The 14,891-nt window shown below is 51.3% G+C and overlaps 1 protein-coding gene across 15 annotated transcripts in view; it reads left to right on the top strand.

Annotated features, from left to right (window-relative positions):
* The window catches only part of RIMBP2 (RIMS binding protein 2), a 95,803-nt gene that overhangs the window by 30,553 nt on the left and 50,359 nt on the right, over positions 1-14,891 (top strand). The window contains exon 2 of one of the 15 annotated variants that reach the window (XM_076072542.1): positions 5,668-5,877. The exons of the other annotated variants lie outside the window; for them this stretch is intronic. The gene's annotated coding sequence lies outside the window, so the exon portion shown is untranslated. The remainder of the gene's footprint in view (positions 1-5,667; positions 5,878-14,891) is intronic. 15 annotated transcript variants of the gene reach the window in all.

The following is a 14,891-nucleotide window of genomic DNA, read 5'->3' as shown; positions in this document are numbered from 1 at the left end:
ACTTTTGCGCCTCCGAGCCCCTGCGCTCTGCCATCTGTGCGTTTTGCGATATTTATTTATTTATCCTCTCTTTCCTCGCGTTGTTCTTGTTACACTTAACGAACGCGCAAACGCGCACCCGGGCGCACTCGTGCGGACGCACGCGCCCCGTTGCTCGCTCCACTCGCTCGCCACGCGCGCAGCTCTTCTCACCTTTAATGTTGCAAGAGCCGCAGCTGCTGGAGAGCAGGGCGCTCGCTCCTGTTTCTTTTGCGTGTGAACACGCGCGGCGGAGGACACGCGTTGATGCGCGAACCCGTGATGAGGGGGGTGGGGGGGCGAAGCGGTCGGCGCGCTGCGATGCGAAGGCGGCGAGCCGAGTTCGACTCCCGCTCACGGGCACCAACACCGGTGACGATTATCCGAACCGGTCCCTGGGGCTCCCTGAGATCGACTCAGCCACGAATGAGTACATGGTGTGATGTGTAAACACATCGCCACTCGGGAGACAAAGGCGGCCGGGCGTGGTGTTCGCCACCTACCCCCTCGTGTGCCGTGTCGGCCTTCATAGGCTCTCGTTAAAAGCACTTGCAACAACAGTCTGTTAAGGCTATAAGGGGGATATTTTTCTTTGTGTATGCATGGATCCTGTGTGGTACGCGCTGTGCAAGAAAATTGGTTATTTTTTGTTAGGGTTGGCAATGGACCGTGAGTCCAGAAAGGTTGGGAACCATCGCTCTAGAATAAAGATTTATTTCGTGTTCAGCAGTGGTCGTGGGCCTTCTCTAGGTTGACTCGGCCAAAAATAGTTCAGTTGCAGCGCATAGTGAAGGTGTGCCAACAGCTCTGCTGGGGAGGCAAACGCAGGCTGACAATGTCCGGCCACACCAACCCACTATCACATCACGCAGGGCACGAGCGGTGCTCAACAAATACCGCTTGGCCCAAAGCTATCTGATCGAACTGCAAGGAGAAACGCTCTCACCCAGCACGTGGAGCGAAACGTTGTACCTAATGCCGAGCAACACTCAGTGAGTACAACCCGTGAAGCACATCTGAGCGCTGTACGGCGCTGCCGTGCAGCGTTAGCAAAGAGGCGTCCGTGCAGGGCGCGCTATTAGCAAGCGCGGCGCTTGCCGCTCGCCTAATTGTTCTCCTTATCCTCGCGGAAGTCCCAGCTCTCTCCCTGCCGCGAATAATTAATCACGTGCCCTGCATGCCAAATCATCCTCGGCGCGTCTCTTAACCACCGCGCGCGGCGCAGCCGGGCCGGGCAGGGGCCACCGCATCTCGGCGCTCGCATTGGGGCCCTCTCGACGGTGATTGGTGACGGCGGCGAGCGGGGCCTGGCCGTGCGGTGGCCGCGTGCCGATCGGGCTGCTCTAAGTTAAAAAGACAAACAGTTGTGCCGCTTCTCGCCTCGGCGGTGCCGTATTAATGGGTGGCAGATGGCGAATTCCACAAAATGACCGCGCTTCCACGCTGCAAGTCATACAATCAGCCCCCCCCCGCGCCCGCTCGGCCCCTCCCTGTCTCTCCGTGAGTTGCGTTCGAATAGCCGTCGACGTGGCTGCACTACACGCAGGAGGTGCACAGCTTCCCCCCCCCGATGGCGCCGGTGCAAGCCGGTGCGTCCCTTAATTACCGCCGCTCTCGGTTTGTGCCGCGTTCTGGAGGCGCATTGAAATCACGCTCATTAGAGACCCAGCAGTAGCCGGGGGGGGGGTGGTGGTGGTGGCGACCTCCTGCTGGGAGACGCATTGGGATGGCCGTGTGCAGGGCTCTGCGTGGGTCGCACTGCTACCGAACACGGGCACCGGGTGAAGAGGGGGGTGGGGAGCGAGCCAGCAATCCGCGACCAAGTCTCCAGGCGGCGCACGACGGCACGACCCCGCGGTGATAGTTGCGGACTGCTTGCACCCGACTAACACATTGCGCCGATTTTTTTGTTTTTAGCCTTTTGCGTTGGGTTTTTTTTATTGCAGCGACCACGATTGAACGCCTTGCCACTTGAAACCAGGCAATCAGAGTCGGTAGATATGTTAAAGTCTGCTTTGAAACCCCATCACTTTAAAATGGGCCGGCCCTCTCTTTAGTTTGGTCGGTTGCCCTCTGCTTCTGTTTCACGCATTGGCGCATTGGGATCCTAGGATGGAGTGCGCCTTATACATTTGAATTATTATAATAATTCATATAATGTATGACGCAATACCAGGTTCAGATTGCATAATTCATTGTTTTGCTCAAAAGGCAAGTACTGTCCAAACCTAGCCATCGATGTATTCATAGATCCAGTCAAACATGTATTTTAGTAATTTCTGGTTTAAATTGAGATCCCTTCCCTTTATAACTCACTTATCCTCCGCCATTCCCAAGTCAAGGGTCATATATACTGACAGAGTAGCATATCTTGAAAACTAGAGCCAATCAACAATTCTAAGCATCGTTTTCATTATCAGTGACCCACAATTAGTAGAGTTGGACATTTATTTCGGAAGCATTTTGGCTGTAGAGCAGTGTTATTAGTGCGAGCGCTGTTCCGCACGCAGTTGTAAAAGCTGTCACGCCGCGCAGCCGAATTTAAATTGTGGATGGTGGTGGTGGGGGAGCGTCAAGGCTGGCTTTGTTTCAAGAAAAGATTTCCCGTGATTTTGTTTTACCGCGGTGTATTTCGTAGCCCAGCTCCCGCCGGGGGACGACGCGGCGATGGGTAATTTGCGAGCACGCGTGTCGGGGTAGTGGATTAGGCGTGGTTGTACTTCTCATTATCAACGGCTGGAAATGGCTCTCGTATTTAGAACACGCGAGTATCTTGGGGTTGTTTGTTGTTGCTGTTGTTAAATGTGAGCGAAATAAGAAAGCGCGTGCTTTTATAACGGTCCGTTTTAGCGATTGAGAAGCAGTCTCTGTGTATACGCACCCTCCTGGCTGAATGAAATTAAATGGAAGTGACTGACAATGTTTGTCCGTATACTAAACTCACCGCACTGCTCACCAACACCAGCACTAGCACTCAACTCACCACACTGCCCACCAACGTCAGTAACTAAACTCAACTGCACAGCTCACCGATACCACTGGGCCGTATGCGGGTAGCGTTTGGACGAGGCTGGCCACCGAGAGCGTTCGCACCGCGCACAACGCTGCTACCGCCTCGTGCAGTCAAATCCCCCCCACCTCTGTTACGATTGAGGCTCCCTCAATGGACTGGCTTCGCTAGCTTGTTCAGTCTCTCCCGCAGGGGGGGGACACAGTACTTCTATATTTAGTCGCATCTGCAGTGCGTATAATGTCATGCGTTTTTGTATCTGCGCGCATGTGTGGTGGGTTTGTGTATGTGTTCGTGTTTATGTCTTGGTTTATGTGGGGAGCGGTAGCGTAGCGGTGAGCGCGCAGCGCTATGAGTTCGATTCCTGCTCACGGCCAACACCAGTGACAATTATTTGAGCCGGTTCTGGGCCTCCCCGAGGTCGACTCAGCCTCAATGAGTACCTGGTGCGGTGTGTAGTAAACATCGCCACTAGGGAGACAAAGGCGTTCGGGCTTGGTGCTGGCCACCCACCCCCTCGTGTACCGTTCCGGTCTTCATAGGTGCTAACAGCACTCACCCCAACAGTCTGTTAAGGTTATATGAGGGGTCTTTGTATTTCTTTATGCGCATGTATATGAAAGCGACAACGCAACCAGGTTATCTATCATTCACGTGTTCTCCACGCTGGCACCGATCCGTGCATCCCCAATCCACACACCGCCCACCACGCCCACATTTGTATCTCCTCCCAACACCCCCCCCTCTCCTCCACTGCTGCTCATGTGAAACATGTCTCTGGCCAGCTCATCTCTCCGAGTAGTCTGCCACGATGAAATCGCATAGCCCCGAATATTTTCCCATAACCGTACATCGTTCATCGGACGGCATTTCATTTCTCAGTATTTTCCAGGACGGTGGCAATGTGACGAGTAGCCATAGCCAAGGCGAGAGGGACATCGGAGGTGGTATGCCGGGTGTGGAAATCGTTTTCAGGTCATGACCTAGACAAACTCGGCTAATATCAATCCCTGGTTCCCAAGCTAGGGACGCGGCCGTGGTGTATCGGTTCTTACACCGGACTTGCAACGCAGAGGTCATCGGTTCGACGGAAACTTTTTTTTTTTAACCGCCTACCCCTCTCCACAGTTCGTCGATCGGCAGGCCGTGCGCGGTGGCGCGGGGGGGGGGGGTAAAGCGTGGGGCACTTCCCACACATTTCAACACGTCGAGCCGGCAGGGAAGATGCCGGTCAACGTGCCACCCTCCACCAGAGCTCCGTGGTGTAAAGGCCGCTCTGCCAGCACTTTTGCGAGCGAGGCAGTGCGGCGGCTGCGCCTTGGCCCTCGCTGTAGCTGGAGACACGCACGAAATGTTCGCTGTATTCTTCGGTTCTTTCGGTAAAGTCACGGAGAATGAAAACAAAATGTAATTGAATAAAAAAATTCAGCAAAAAACCCATTCATATCCTTGGGTCTTTCGGTAAAGTCACGTAGATAGGTTCAAAGAAAAGAACAAAAATAACAAACATTTTTTTTTTCTTTGAACCTATCTACGTGACTTTACCGAAAGACCCAAGAATATGAATTCCTGCAGTCACGAAAGCTTTAAGTCAAAATTTTAATGTTTGCCGCTCTGAATCATTCCCCGAGACACGGGCGGGCACCGCGCGGCGCAAGCCCTCGCCCTGGCTCCACCGAGTGATCCCACCAGACATGTTGCGTAATCACCCCCTTCATAATCCCGCACACCCCCCCAGCCCACACCCTACAACAGATGTAATATCATTTCCATCCGCCGACGCTGAATGTATATTAATTGTATCATTATATTATCAGTCTTTCCATCTCGCGCACTTCACAATGTGAATATCATTTCTATTCTACGACAGCAAATTATATTAATGATAATCACCACCATCCTACACTATTTTCCATACGCCCCACAATGTACATTTAACATCATTTCTATTCTACGACAGCAAAGGGGTGTTCATAGCATCGCTATCATCCTCGTTTTTCCGTTATAATAACGAGTGCATCTTCCCCTCAATGGCACGTGCACACAACGTCACGTGTGCCATTGTGTGCACGTGCCTGCACCGTGCACAGCAAGCAAATCGCTTACACCGTTGCACCACTGCGTTGTGGAGCGGCAGCCTCCGCCTCTTCCCATTGCTCTGCCGCACCTTTTTATGCTTGGGCAGCGACGTGGCGCGTTCGCCGCTTGTTGCAGATGTTCACGGTTCGAATCCGGTGCGCACGTCTCTAAAATGCACTCCGCATCCCACCTATGGTCTTGACGAGATAAAGACGCTCACCTCTTGCTCCGGACTGCGTAGGTTTTCGTGGCCGTGCGGTGTAGCTCCCCGGGCTGTGCCACGCGTTTTTCGACGCGAGGTCCAACGTTTCGCTTCACGCGCTGCGAGCTTATTCAGGAACTGGATATAATTGTCTGACAAAACAGGGCGCAACCCGAAAAAAACACGAAGCAGATCTTCACATCATCCTGCAAAACGTTGCTGCTGTTCCTCCATTCAACATCATCGTCGCCATCATCATCATGAGGCGTTGCATGAGCTCAGCGTTTCCCCGCGGGTAGAGCGATCGAGTCCGGCGCTGCTGACTTATTCATTTTCTCCACCGCCGCTGCCACCACAGGCACACGATGGATTGTCGAGAGGGCCCCGCGTGAAACGGCGGGTGCCTTATGAGCGGAGCGAATGGTGGATTGATTCCTCTGCGCCACGTGGCACTATATCACGCCGGCGTGACGGAGGCCGCTTGCTGACCTCCGGGTTCCAAGGTTCATCGCATCAAAGCGCCGTCCTGGCCACGGCTCGCTCCCCCCTGCGAGACGGGCAGCTTGGGGTGAGCGAGCGAGCGAGAGCGAATTCAGCGATGGTTTAATATTGTTTGGCACAGCGTTGTTGGTGACCGTGGGGAAGACCTCGGGCCAGATGTTGGGACACCGTGAGGGCAGATCGTGGGTGTCGCTGCGTGTTGCCTCTGCAGCAGCAGCTGCGAGGTCTGGCAGAGGGCAGAGAGCGTCAGCGAGGAGGTGCCACGGTGGCATCAAAACGGCTTTGGCAACGTTGGCGACATATCGAGCTGGCTTTTGTTTTTGCTTGGACAGGGCCGTGTTGTTTTCACGGGAGTGGTCTCACCAATGACATTTAAAAAACAAGCAATGTTTATAAAGCAAGCCTAAATCGGCTGATGAGATCTGGAAGATCAAAGCCTAATCTAGAGTTTACATGTTTAAACAAATGCTGTTGGATTCATCTAGAAGGCCAGTAAGCCGATTGACTGAATACGTCTTATTTTTTTACGTGGAGATACAGAATGCCCCACTACAGTTTTCGGTGAGGTTTTATACAGCGCTGTTTGTGCTGAGTAGCCCTTGGTGACGAGAGGCAGCACGAACCAACAACATCTGACAAAGCACGATACGTTTAATAGGGCCTGCATCAGCTGATGAAACCCAGGTCATCACAGGCCCTCATTTTTGCGTTCCAACAAACGCTGCTTGCTCAGCTTCAGTCCGGAAGGCCAACATTTTACTTTTACGTGCAGATACGGCATGGAGGGTTGCTTTATATATTTATTATATTTTATTAAGATTAATATTCCGTCAGAAAGGAATGTCGCTTGGAAGCCGTCAGCCATCCACGGATTTCATTTAATCACTCAGAGACGCGATTCACGACCGCGAGCCACTGTCTGCCGTCTCCGCCGCCAAATTAAGTGCGAGATGAGTCATATTTTTTCAGCCACGAGGTTTTTTTGTTGTTGTAGCGCAAGCCAATAAAGGTGGATTGAAGCACTTCCTCCTCCAGCTGAAGACGGAAACGCAACGGGATCCAAAAAAATCCACTCGAGCCAGAGACTGCAGAACATCTGTGGCAAAAGAGCTTTATGGCTCATCGGATTCCTCCAGTTTTAATCAGTATTCTGATATCGTCACGAGACAATTGTTGTCCTCGTGTGTATATATACACTACAGTGTATTTGAAAGAGAAAAAAAAACATGGAACAAGGAAGCCCAGAATGATGTGCATCTTATGATTTCTGCTTTGCTGTTCAATAATAATGTTTTTACATGTCATAATTTGACAATATGTAAAGGCAGTGGATGCATTTAAGACTATATCAACAAAACTGAGGGTGGAAAGGTGGCGCAGTGGTTATCACTCACCGCCATAAACCGAGCGATCCGAGTTTGAATACCCCGTCCGTCGCGGCTAACGTCAGTGGCGAGCAATATCTAAACCGGACCCTGCCACCCTCTTTTCACTTACCAGCGCTCTGACTAGCGCGGACAGTTTCAAACATTCCCCGCGACCAACACAAAATATATGCGAGGCCTTCACCTAGCAGTCGATTGGCCAAAGGGGCTGTAAATTAAAGAGAGAGAGAACCCCACAAACGGACGGAGCATCCCCTGCAAGGTGCCCATTAGAGCCCCACACCGAGTCCCGGGGCCATGAGCTTCCGCAGTGGTTATAAGATGCCCTCCCGTGCCACTGCGGTGGAGCGAGAGTGGAGCAGACCCCCGGTGGAGGCGGCAGCGGTGGGGGGGGGGGCCGGATTAAGATTTTGTAGGCCTCTGGGCTACAAGGTACTGTGAGGCCCCCAGTAATATTTTCAAAAGGAAAAAAGTTAAATAAAAAATTTTTTTTACAAGGCTAGCAACAAATACAATTCAGCATTCACAAATGAAATAACTTTTGACTTAATCTCTGGAGGCCCTCCAGCTGGCGGAGGCCCCTGGGCTGCAGTCCCGTGCCTTAATCCGGCCCTGGGGGGGCGACGGGAGATGGCGATAGGGCCTCACTCCGTACGTCCTCGCGTTTACGGCTGAGCACGTAAATCTCCGCCGCCCTTGTTTGTCCGCCAGGCGCCGTGAGCGCAACGTCTTAAAATACCAATCCGTCAATTTGCGGTGGCGGTGTGTGTTTTAATGGCGTCGCGAGGTGCGATGAGATTGCTCTGCAGATTTAACCTCGGCAGGTGAGGTTTTGCTCTGAAAACACGAGTGTGCCGATCTATTTAGGCAGCGGTTCGCGTACGGGGGTTGTGTACGGATGCTCCCACGTCCCGCATCGGAATCCAGACCCAGGACGTGCCGCGATGTCCCTGTGATAACCCGGAATTGCTCAATTTCTTCAAAACATCTGGCTCCATTGGCTCAGCTACCGCCCCCCCCCCCCTACTCCGCCTGCCGGAGCAGTGTTCGATTAGCTCAGTCTGACTGCTGATGAAACAGAGAAGGCTAAAACCAGCGCGGTATTTGCTCGTTTTAACCAATTCTCTTCCCACCCTCCCCCTCTTTGCGGCATCGCGATTGGAGTACGTAGCAACAAATTAACAGGGTTTTAATGCATGCCATGGTTAGCTTACACTTCCCTAAGCTCAAATAAATTATGAACAATCTATTTCCCCGCCCCCCCCCCCCCCTCCTTCTAATTCAGCGCCGCTAACCACTCGTTTCTCTAGCGCGTTTGACCCCGCAGCATCACCAGCGAGGTCAACCGCGGCGCACCGCAACCGCGCCGTAGCTCGTCGGCGCAGCCCGCACGGGGCGCGCGGCTACGGCTCCGCTCGCCTTCGTCGGTGCGACGGCCCGTGGGGGGGGAATACGAGGGCCCGGTCCATCTTGCCCGAACCATGAACGGGGGGCCAACCGGGCACGTTGTTACGGAGCCGTGGAGACGCAGCGAGAGAGAGCGCGCTGCAACCTCGGCAGGGGGCCTCTGTTATTTTTTTTTGGGGGGGGGGGGGGGGGAGTGACGAGCGATGTTTCCGCGTCCCGATGCGGCGTAATTAGCAGCAAGGTTTGGTGGGGGGGGGGGGCGGCATCGAGCCGTGGAGGAGCAGTCGCTTGAATTTTCTCACAACTGCTCTTTCGCCATCGGTAACCCAAACAAAAAAAATGGATGTGCTTTGGTGTCGACCGGCCTTTAGCAAGAGCGTGCTTTTCAAGAAAGGTAATGCAGCCATTGATTCCTATCGATTGTTGCAAGTGCAGCTCATAAGTGCCGATGTTGAATTCTTCCAATCGACCGTTCTGGTACATTTATTTTCAATTAGCTTGCGCGTTTTGCAGCTCTCGGTGTGTGTTGTTTGGCGCGATGTCCGACGTTTCGCTGCACGTGCCGGGAGCTTCAGAGTTCATGAAAAAGCCTCGATTTCTGGAAAAGCTTCACGAATGTGGTGGTGGGGAGAGGTGAAACGTCGGACGTCGTGGGGAACGACGCGAGGCCGAGAGCCGCTCAGCGCAACCGGGAAAACCTTCCCCGGCGTGCGTTGTGATTAATAACGAGTTCCTAGTTGAGTTCGATTCTAGTGCAGGGTAAAATGCCATTGTTTGACTGTAGCCCTCCGCCACCCGACAGAGGAGCCAATCAGATGAAGTTGGCACGTCCATGGGCAAATATGCCAAGTGATGTGTGTTTTTTTTGCTTTCAGAAAATCCGAAATGTTGAAAAGCAATCCGTGTTTTGAGAGTTTTTATTCGACGTTTCACCGAAGATTTACATCTAGCCAGAGCTGAGCCTTGCTAACGCCTGATGATGCTGGATGTAATCTCCAGCGAAACGTCGGGTATACAATTATTAAATTATAAATTGGCTTCATTGTCCATGAAGTGACAACTCGAGTCGATTGGCTCTGTCGGGTGGTGGAGGGCTTTCGTTAATCATTCACATGACACGATGTAACACAGAATAAACTCATTATGAACCACAATACTGGTCGTGGAAGTCCACGTTTAAAAGTATGCATTCAAACCTTGAAAATAAATAGAAACATATTTACATTCGGGTAATTTTAAATATAGCCAAGCACTGCAGACAATGTTGTGACACATCCCCAGCCAGCCTGCTTTTCTAGACTTGCTCCTTGCAAAATAAATTACGAATAAAAAGTATACGGACATTGTGGGCCTCACGGAAGCCCCATGCTGATTAAACATATTATAATAAATTTTAATATTGATTTTGTTGCAGTGTCAATCGGAAAGATAATAGTACTGTACGTTTATCACAATGGGATCTAATTACTGTCGGTGTGGGGGGGGGGATAGAGTGGTGACGCCGTGGTTAGCGCACTGCGCAATGAACCCGTTCTCTGAGTTCGATTCCTGGCCATGGCTAACATCAGTGGCGAGACGTATCTGAACCGACCCTCAGCCATTCACCAACGCAACCAGGATTGTGAAGTATAGTCAAAGAACCCCTCACAAAATTACACGGCATGGGGTTGCCTTCATCCGCCAGTGGATTGACCAAGGGCTGTATATTAAAAATATTCGTGCAATGGCAATCTGTAAATTCAGCATCGGCCTCGGTCAATCCACTGCGGGATGATGAAGAGCTCCCCCCCAAATCCGCCCCAACCTCTCGCGATGCTGCGATGTATTAAACCGGCAATACAGGACTACAATTTTATTTTAAGTGGCTCTGATTAAAGCCTTCTCTGTAGCATCTGCAGCGAAAGGACTTTGGGCCTGAAAGGGAACGCATGGGGAGGAGGGAGGGTGAGGGGGGGTGCAGGGATTGCATTCCGTGCGTGCGGGGCATTCTGAGCGCCACGGTTGCACGGCGAGGATGAGGGGGGGGGAGCTGGCATCTCGATTCAGATGTCGGAGCGATGCATCCGCGATCGCGACTGACAAGAGGCGAAGGGTCAACCCGTCTGGGCAGGGCACGACGGGGGTAATGAATAAATGGGTGCGACAGCTCGTCTCGGGCAGGGGCCTCCTGGACAAAGTTTTGAGGCAGCCTTCCTCCTCCGTCACGTGGCTATCGGTGTGTGCTCGCAGCACGGCTCAATCTTCTTGTCTGCCATTTCGCAAATGTTAATCATGCAGTTTTCCGCGTGTGTTTTTTTAAAAGCAGAGAGCAAGGTGCCTTGATTGTAAAACAACAAAAAATCACTTTTAACGCCACAAATCACTCGGGGTGACATTTTAGGGCGATGCAGCTGGTGCGTGTTTGTAAGCGGCGATGGTTGCTGCACGATTTTACAAGATAATTAAGCATGTTTATTCTTCCCAAATACGGGGCAAAATCTGACCGCTGCTCCTCCTCGTGGACAACTCAGACGGCCGCTTCCAATCAGGTCACAGACACAGGTCACATGAGTGCCCGAGGCCGTGTTATGTAATCAGATGATCGTTGGGGCATCCATCCCACTCTTCAATCAACTCTGTACTCCTTGGCCAGACACAACTCCGTCGCTCTTTGCCATCGCCGTACCAAGTGGCGATAGTTGCTTAGGTGAAATGTAAGTTGGACTCATTATCATCGCCCTCAGCTGTGGGCAGTTCACTGCTGGATGAAGGCCTCCCCTTCTCTCACGATACAGCGATCCAAGAATCTACCTGGCAGCTGCGCGAGAGTTGATTTCATTGCTTCGTCTCCTCCGTAGACGTCTCTAGGACACTTGCCAGCCGTCCCTTGTGAGTGCATTGCCAGTGACAAAGCTACCCTTGCCAGCAACTTGGCCTTAACCTGCTCCGGTGTATCATGGCCCTAATGAGATGGATGGGTGGCTCAGGTGGCTACGGGTTATATTCGGCTGCTAAGCCACAATTCGTAAGCTCTTTTGTTCAACGTTTCGATTTGAGCCCCTGGCCAGGTCCCGCTGCTTGGGGAAGAAGCTCTTGTTGTACAGTGAGCTCGTTAGGTGAATCTTGACTTAAAGCTTTCGTGACTGCAGGAATTCATATTCTTGGGTCTTTCGGTAAAGTCACGTAGATAGGTTCAAATAAAATAAAAAAGAGCCAAAAAACTACGACGTTTCGATCGCAACACAAGCAATCGTCATCAGGAGAAAAATATGACGATTGCTTGTGTTGCATTCAAAACGTCGTAGTTTTTTGTTATTTTCTTTGAACCTATCTACGTGACTTTACCGAAAGACCCAAGAATTGTACTCGTTAGGTGAGTTCGTTAATCTCATCACCATCTCTAGCAGTTGCTGGTTTAGTGTTTGCTTATGAGCAGCTGGGCAGTTGCATGACTTCAGACGTACACGTCAGATGCTTTAAAGGTTTGTGTAACCGTTCGAGCATAAACGTGGGTTTATGCAATGTCAACCATTTAGGACTCACATTCTGATTGAATTAATTTCTGCGTCAACCGTTTAGGACTCACATTATGATTGAATTATTGTATTCATATTTCTTGATAAGGGAGACACGCTCGCCTTCAGTAAGACACTCCGCATGAATGATTAGGGTGGCTTTGAAATGTTGTATCACGCGGTTCCCGAAGTTGTAGAATTTCCAAGCCATGATGTGATTAAATGTGAGTCTCGGGCCTGCCTAATCTCCAGCAACTTTGATGATTTTCTGCCTGACGGTTGATGTGGGACTGACGAATGGCGTGGGCCTGGTGAATGGTATATGGGACTGTGGTGAATGGAACAGGACGGGATGTATGCGTAACTTTTTTCGCACCGTACGTAGCCAACCGTGCTAATTGGAGGGGCGGGGGAAGAACAAACGTAAGCTCAAAACCATTCACCGTGGTGGATGGCATGGGACTGTGATGGATGGTGTGAGGCTGTGATGAATGGCTGATCAGGGTAGCCTGATTGTCTGATTGCAGAGGCGTTTCGTGTGAGATGACGTGACCTCCGCCGGCGATCGTGGAATTCCAAGCAATATAATGAGTTTAGCCAGGGATTAATTTCTCATGGAATATTTTCCCGGTCTCTGATCGACTGCTGTCGATGGCACGTGGCTATCATCCACAGCCATAGCGAGAGGGATACTGGACGTGGCGCGGCGCCAGTTTTGAAACTATTTTTTGTTCGCCACCATGTTGACAAAATTATAAATTCTTGATTCCGACTTTCATCCTTGAATTGGATCAGTCCATCAGATCGCCAGGATCAACATTTGACGATGCTGAATTTCATTTCCTCGCCTGTCTTCTCGTTTAGAATTAATGAGACCCGTAAAACCTCAATGAGGGAGAAAGTGGCGATGCGGTGGTTTTCGCATTGTGTCATGACGCCAGATCCTGAGTGTGATTCCCAGCCATGGCCAACATCGGTGGCGAACGGAATCCTGAGAAGCTTCTGGGCGCCCACCGTCATCAATCCGCACGGCGAGATGCGGCAATCGAATCACGGGGATGCAGGGTGCGGGTTGTTGGGGTCAACCCTTCCGCCCGTCGTGCTTACAGCAAGACACCATGGGTTTTGATTTAAAGCTTTCGTGACTGCAGTAATTCATATTCTTAGCTCTTTCGGTAAAGTCACGTTGAAGGGAAACAATAAAATAATAAAATATATATAAAACAATAAAAATTCTCACGACGTTTCGACCATAACGCAAACAGTCGTCATCAGGTGTGAAAAACCAACGGCCAGAAACATTTGAAAGAAGTGTCGGTTTGCATCGAATGTTTCTTGCCGTTGGTTTTTCACACCTGATGACGACCGTTTGTGTTATGGTCGAAACGTCGTGAGAATTTTTATTGTTTTATATATATTTTATTATTTTATTGTTTCCCTTCAATGTGACTTTACCGAAAGAGCTAAGAATATACACCATGGGTTGTTTATGTTTACACTTTCGCACAAAATGTAACATGGATCTAAGAGTGAGCATCCACCAACAACAAACGTTTTTGTTCGTTCTCAATCATGAAGCGGTGCACATTTGTGTGGCTCGCACATGCGCCCAAGCCTCGCGTCTCTCGGTTATCGCAACGTAGCAACCAAAGACACAAATATCCAAATAAAGGCCCACTACCTTTCTCGCCACCGATCGGTGCCTCCTCGCCGTCATTTCCTCTCTCTCTCTCCGCGGACCAATGTGGATATCCGTGGAGCAGCGATGAAGATGCATCGCGGGGTGAGCGTGTCCGGCGAGCAAATTAAACTGGAGAAGTGGCCGAGCTCAGCCATCGGAGGGCAACGCCCGTGGAGCCGGTCCCTCCGTGCGGCTCGGAGCTCCGCTCGGCGCGCGTCCCTTTAAACGGCAGCGCGTTTCATCGCAAGGGCATCGCACGTCGTCGGGGGGAGCCCGCGACGGAACGCTGAATGTACCGACCGCTCTCGAGTGCGACCTTTCCCGTCGCTCCGTTAAGCGTATGTAAGAGAGTGCAATACAATTAGGGATGCTGCTGTGGTGTAATTGTTAGTACACGCGATCCATAGGTCACTCGTTCGATTTGATCTCCTGGCGTGGCAGTGTAAACTACGCTGCAGCTTCCTTAAGTCCGACCTTCTGCCTCTGTCCACCCAGCGGTATAAATGCGTTTGCCACGGTAAGTCGATCGGCAGGTCATGTGTTGGGGTAAAGCGTGGGAACCCGCCACCCCTTCCGAGACATCTGTCCAGCGTGGAAGAGCAGGCCAAACACCCTCTAGATGGGCTCTGTAGAGATCCCTCTAGTGGAGGCCATTTCTGCAGCAGTGGCGTTGAGGAAGGTAACAAGATGTCGTGCAATGTGGATGCAGTGATGTAGAGTCGCGAGACTGGCGCAAGGAATGACATTGGGCCCCCTGTGCTGGACTCGTGCGGAACATGGGCCTCGGTGCAGTTGCACTTCCTGCACACTCGATATCGGCTACACCACAGTTGGTTCCTGTGAATAGCGTTGCAGGTTTAGATTTTTTTAAAATAGAAAATATGGACAACGATGACGCACGAAAGTCAGGCGCTTTGAAGTCTCTGGCAAACGAGGTGTTTGGGGACGATGGTGTCAAGTCGTACAAGCTATTTTTAAGAGGTTTTTAAAGAGTCAGCATAGAGCTGAAGGGACCCATCTGAAACATTCACTTTGCATGCAAATTATATAGGGGCGGCGACCCTGATTGTGACTGCGTCTCGAGACACGTTACTCACATTGTGGTGGCACGCAA

The sequence above is a fragment of the Petromyzon marinus genome, chromosome 38 (genome assembly GCF_048934315.1).
Source record: "Petromyzon marinus isolate PM22_M1 ecotype Great Lakes invasive population chromosome 38, UKy_Petmar_22M1.pri1.0, whole genome shotgun sequence".
NCBI classification, from domain to species: domain Eukaryota; kingdom Metazoa; phylum Chordata; class Hyperoartia; order Petromyzontiformes; family Petromyzontidae; genus Petromyzon; species Petromyzon marinus.
The sequence above is the reverse complement of the archived record's forward strand: the minus strand, read 5'-3'. Positions and strand labels throughout refer to the sequence as shown.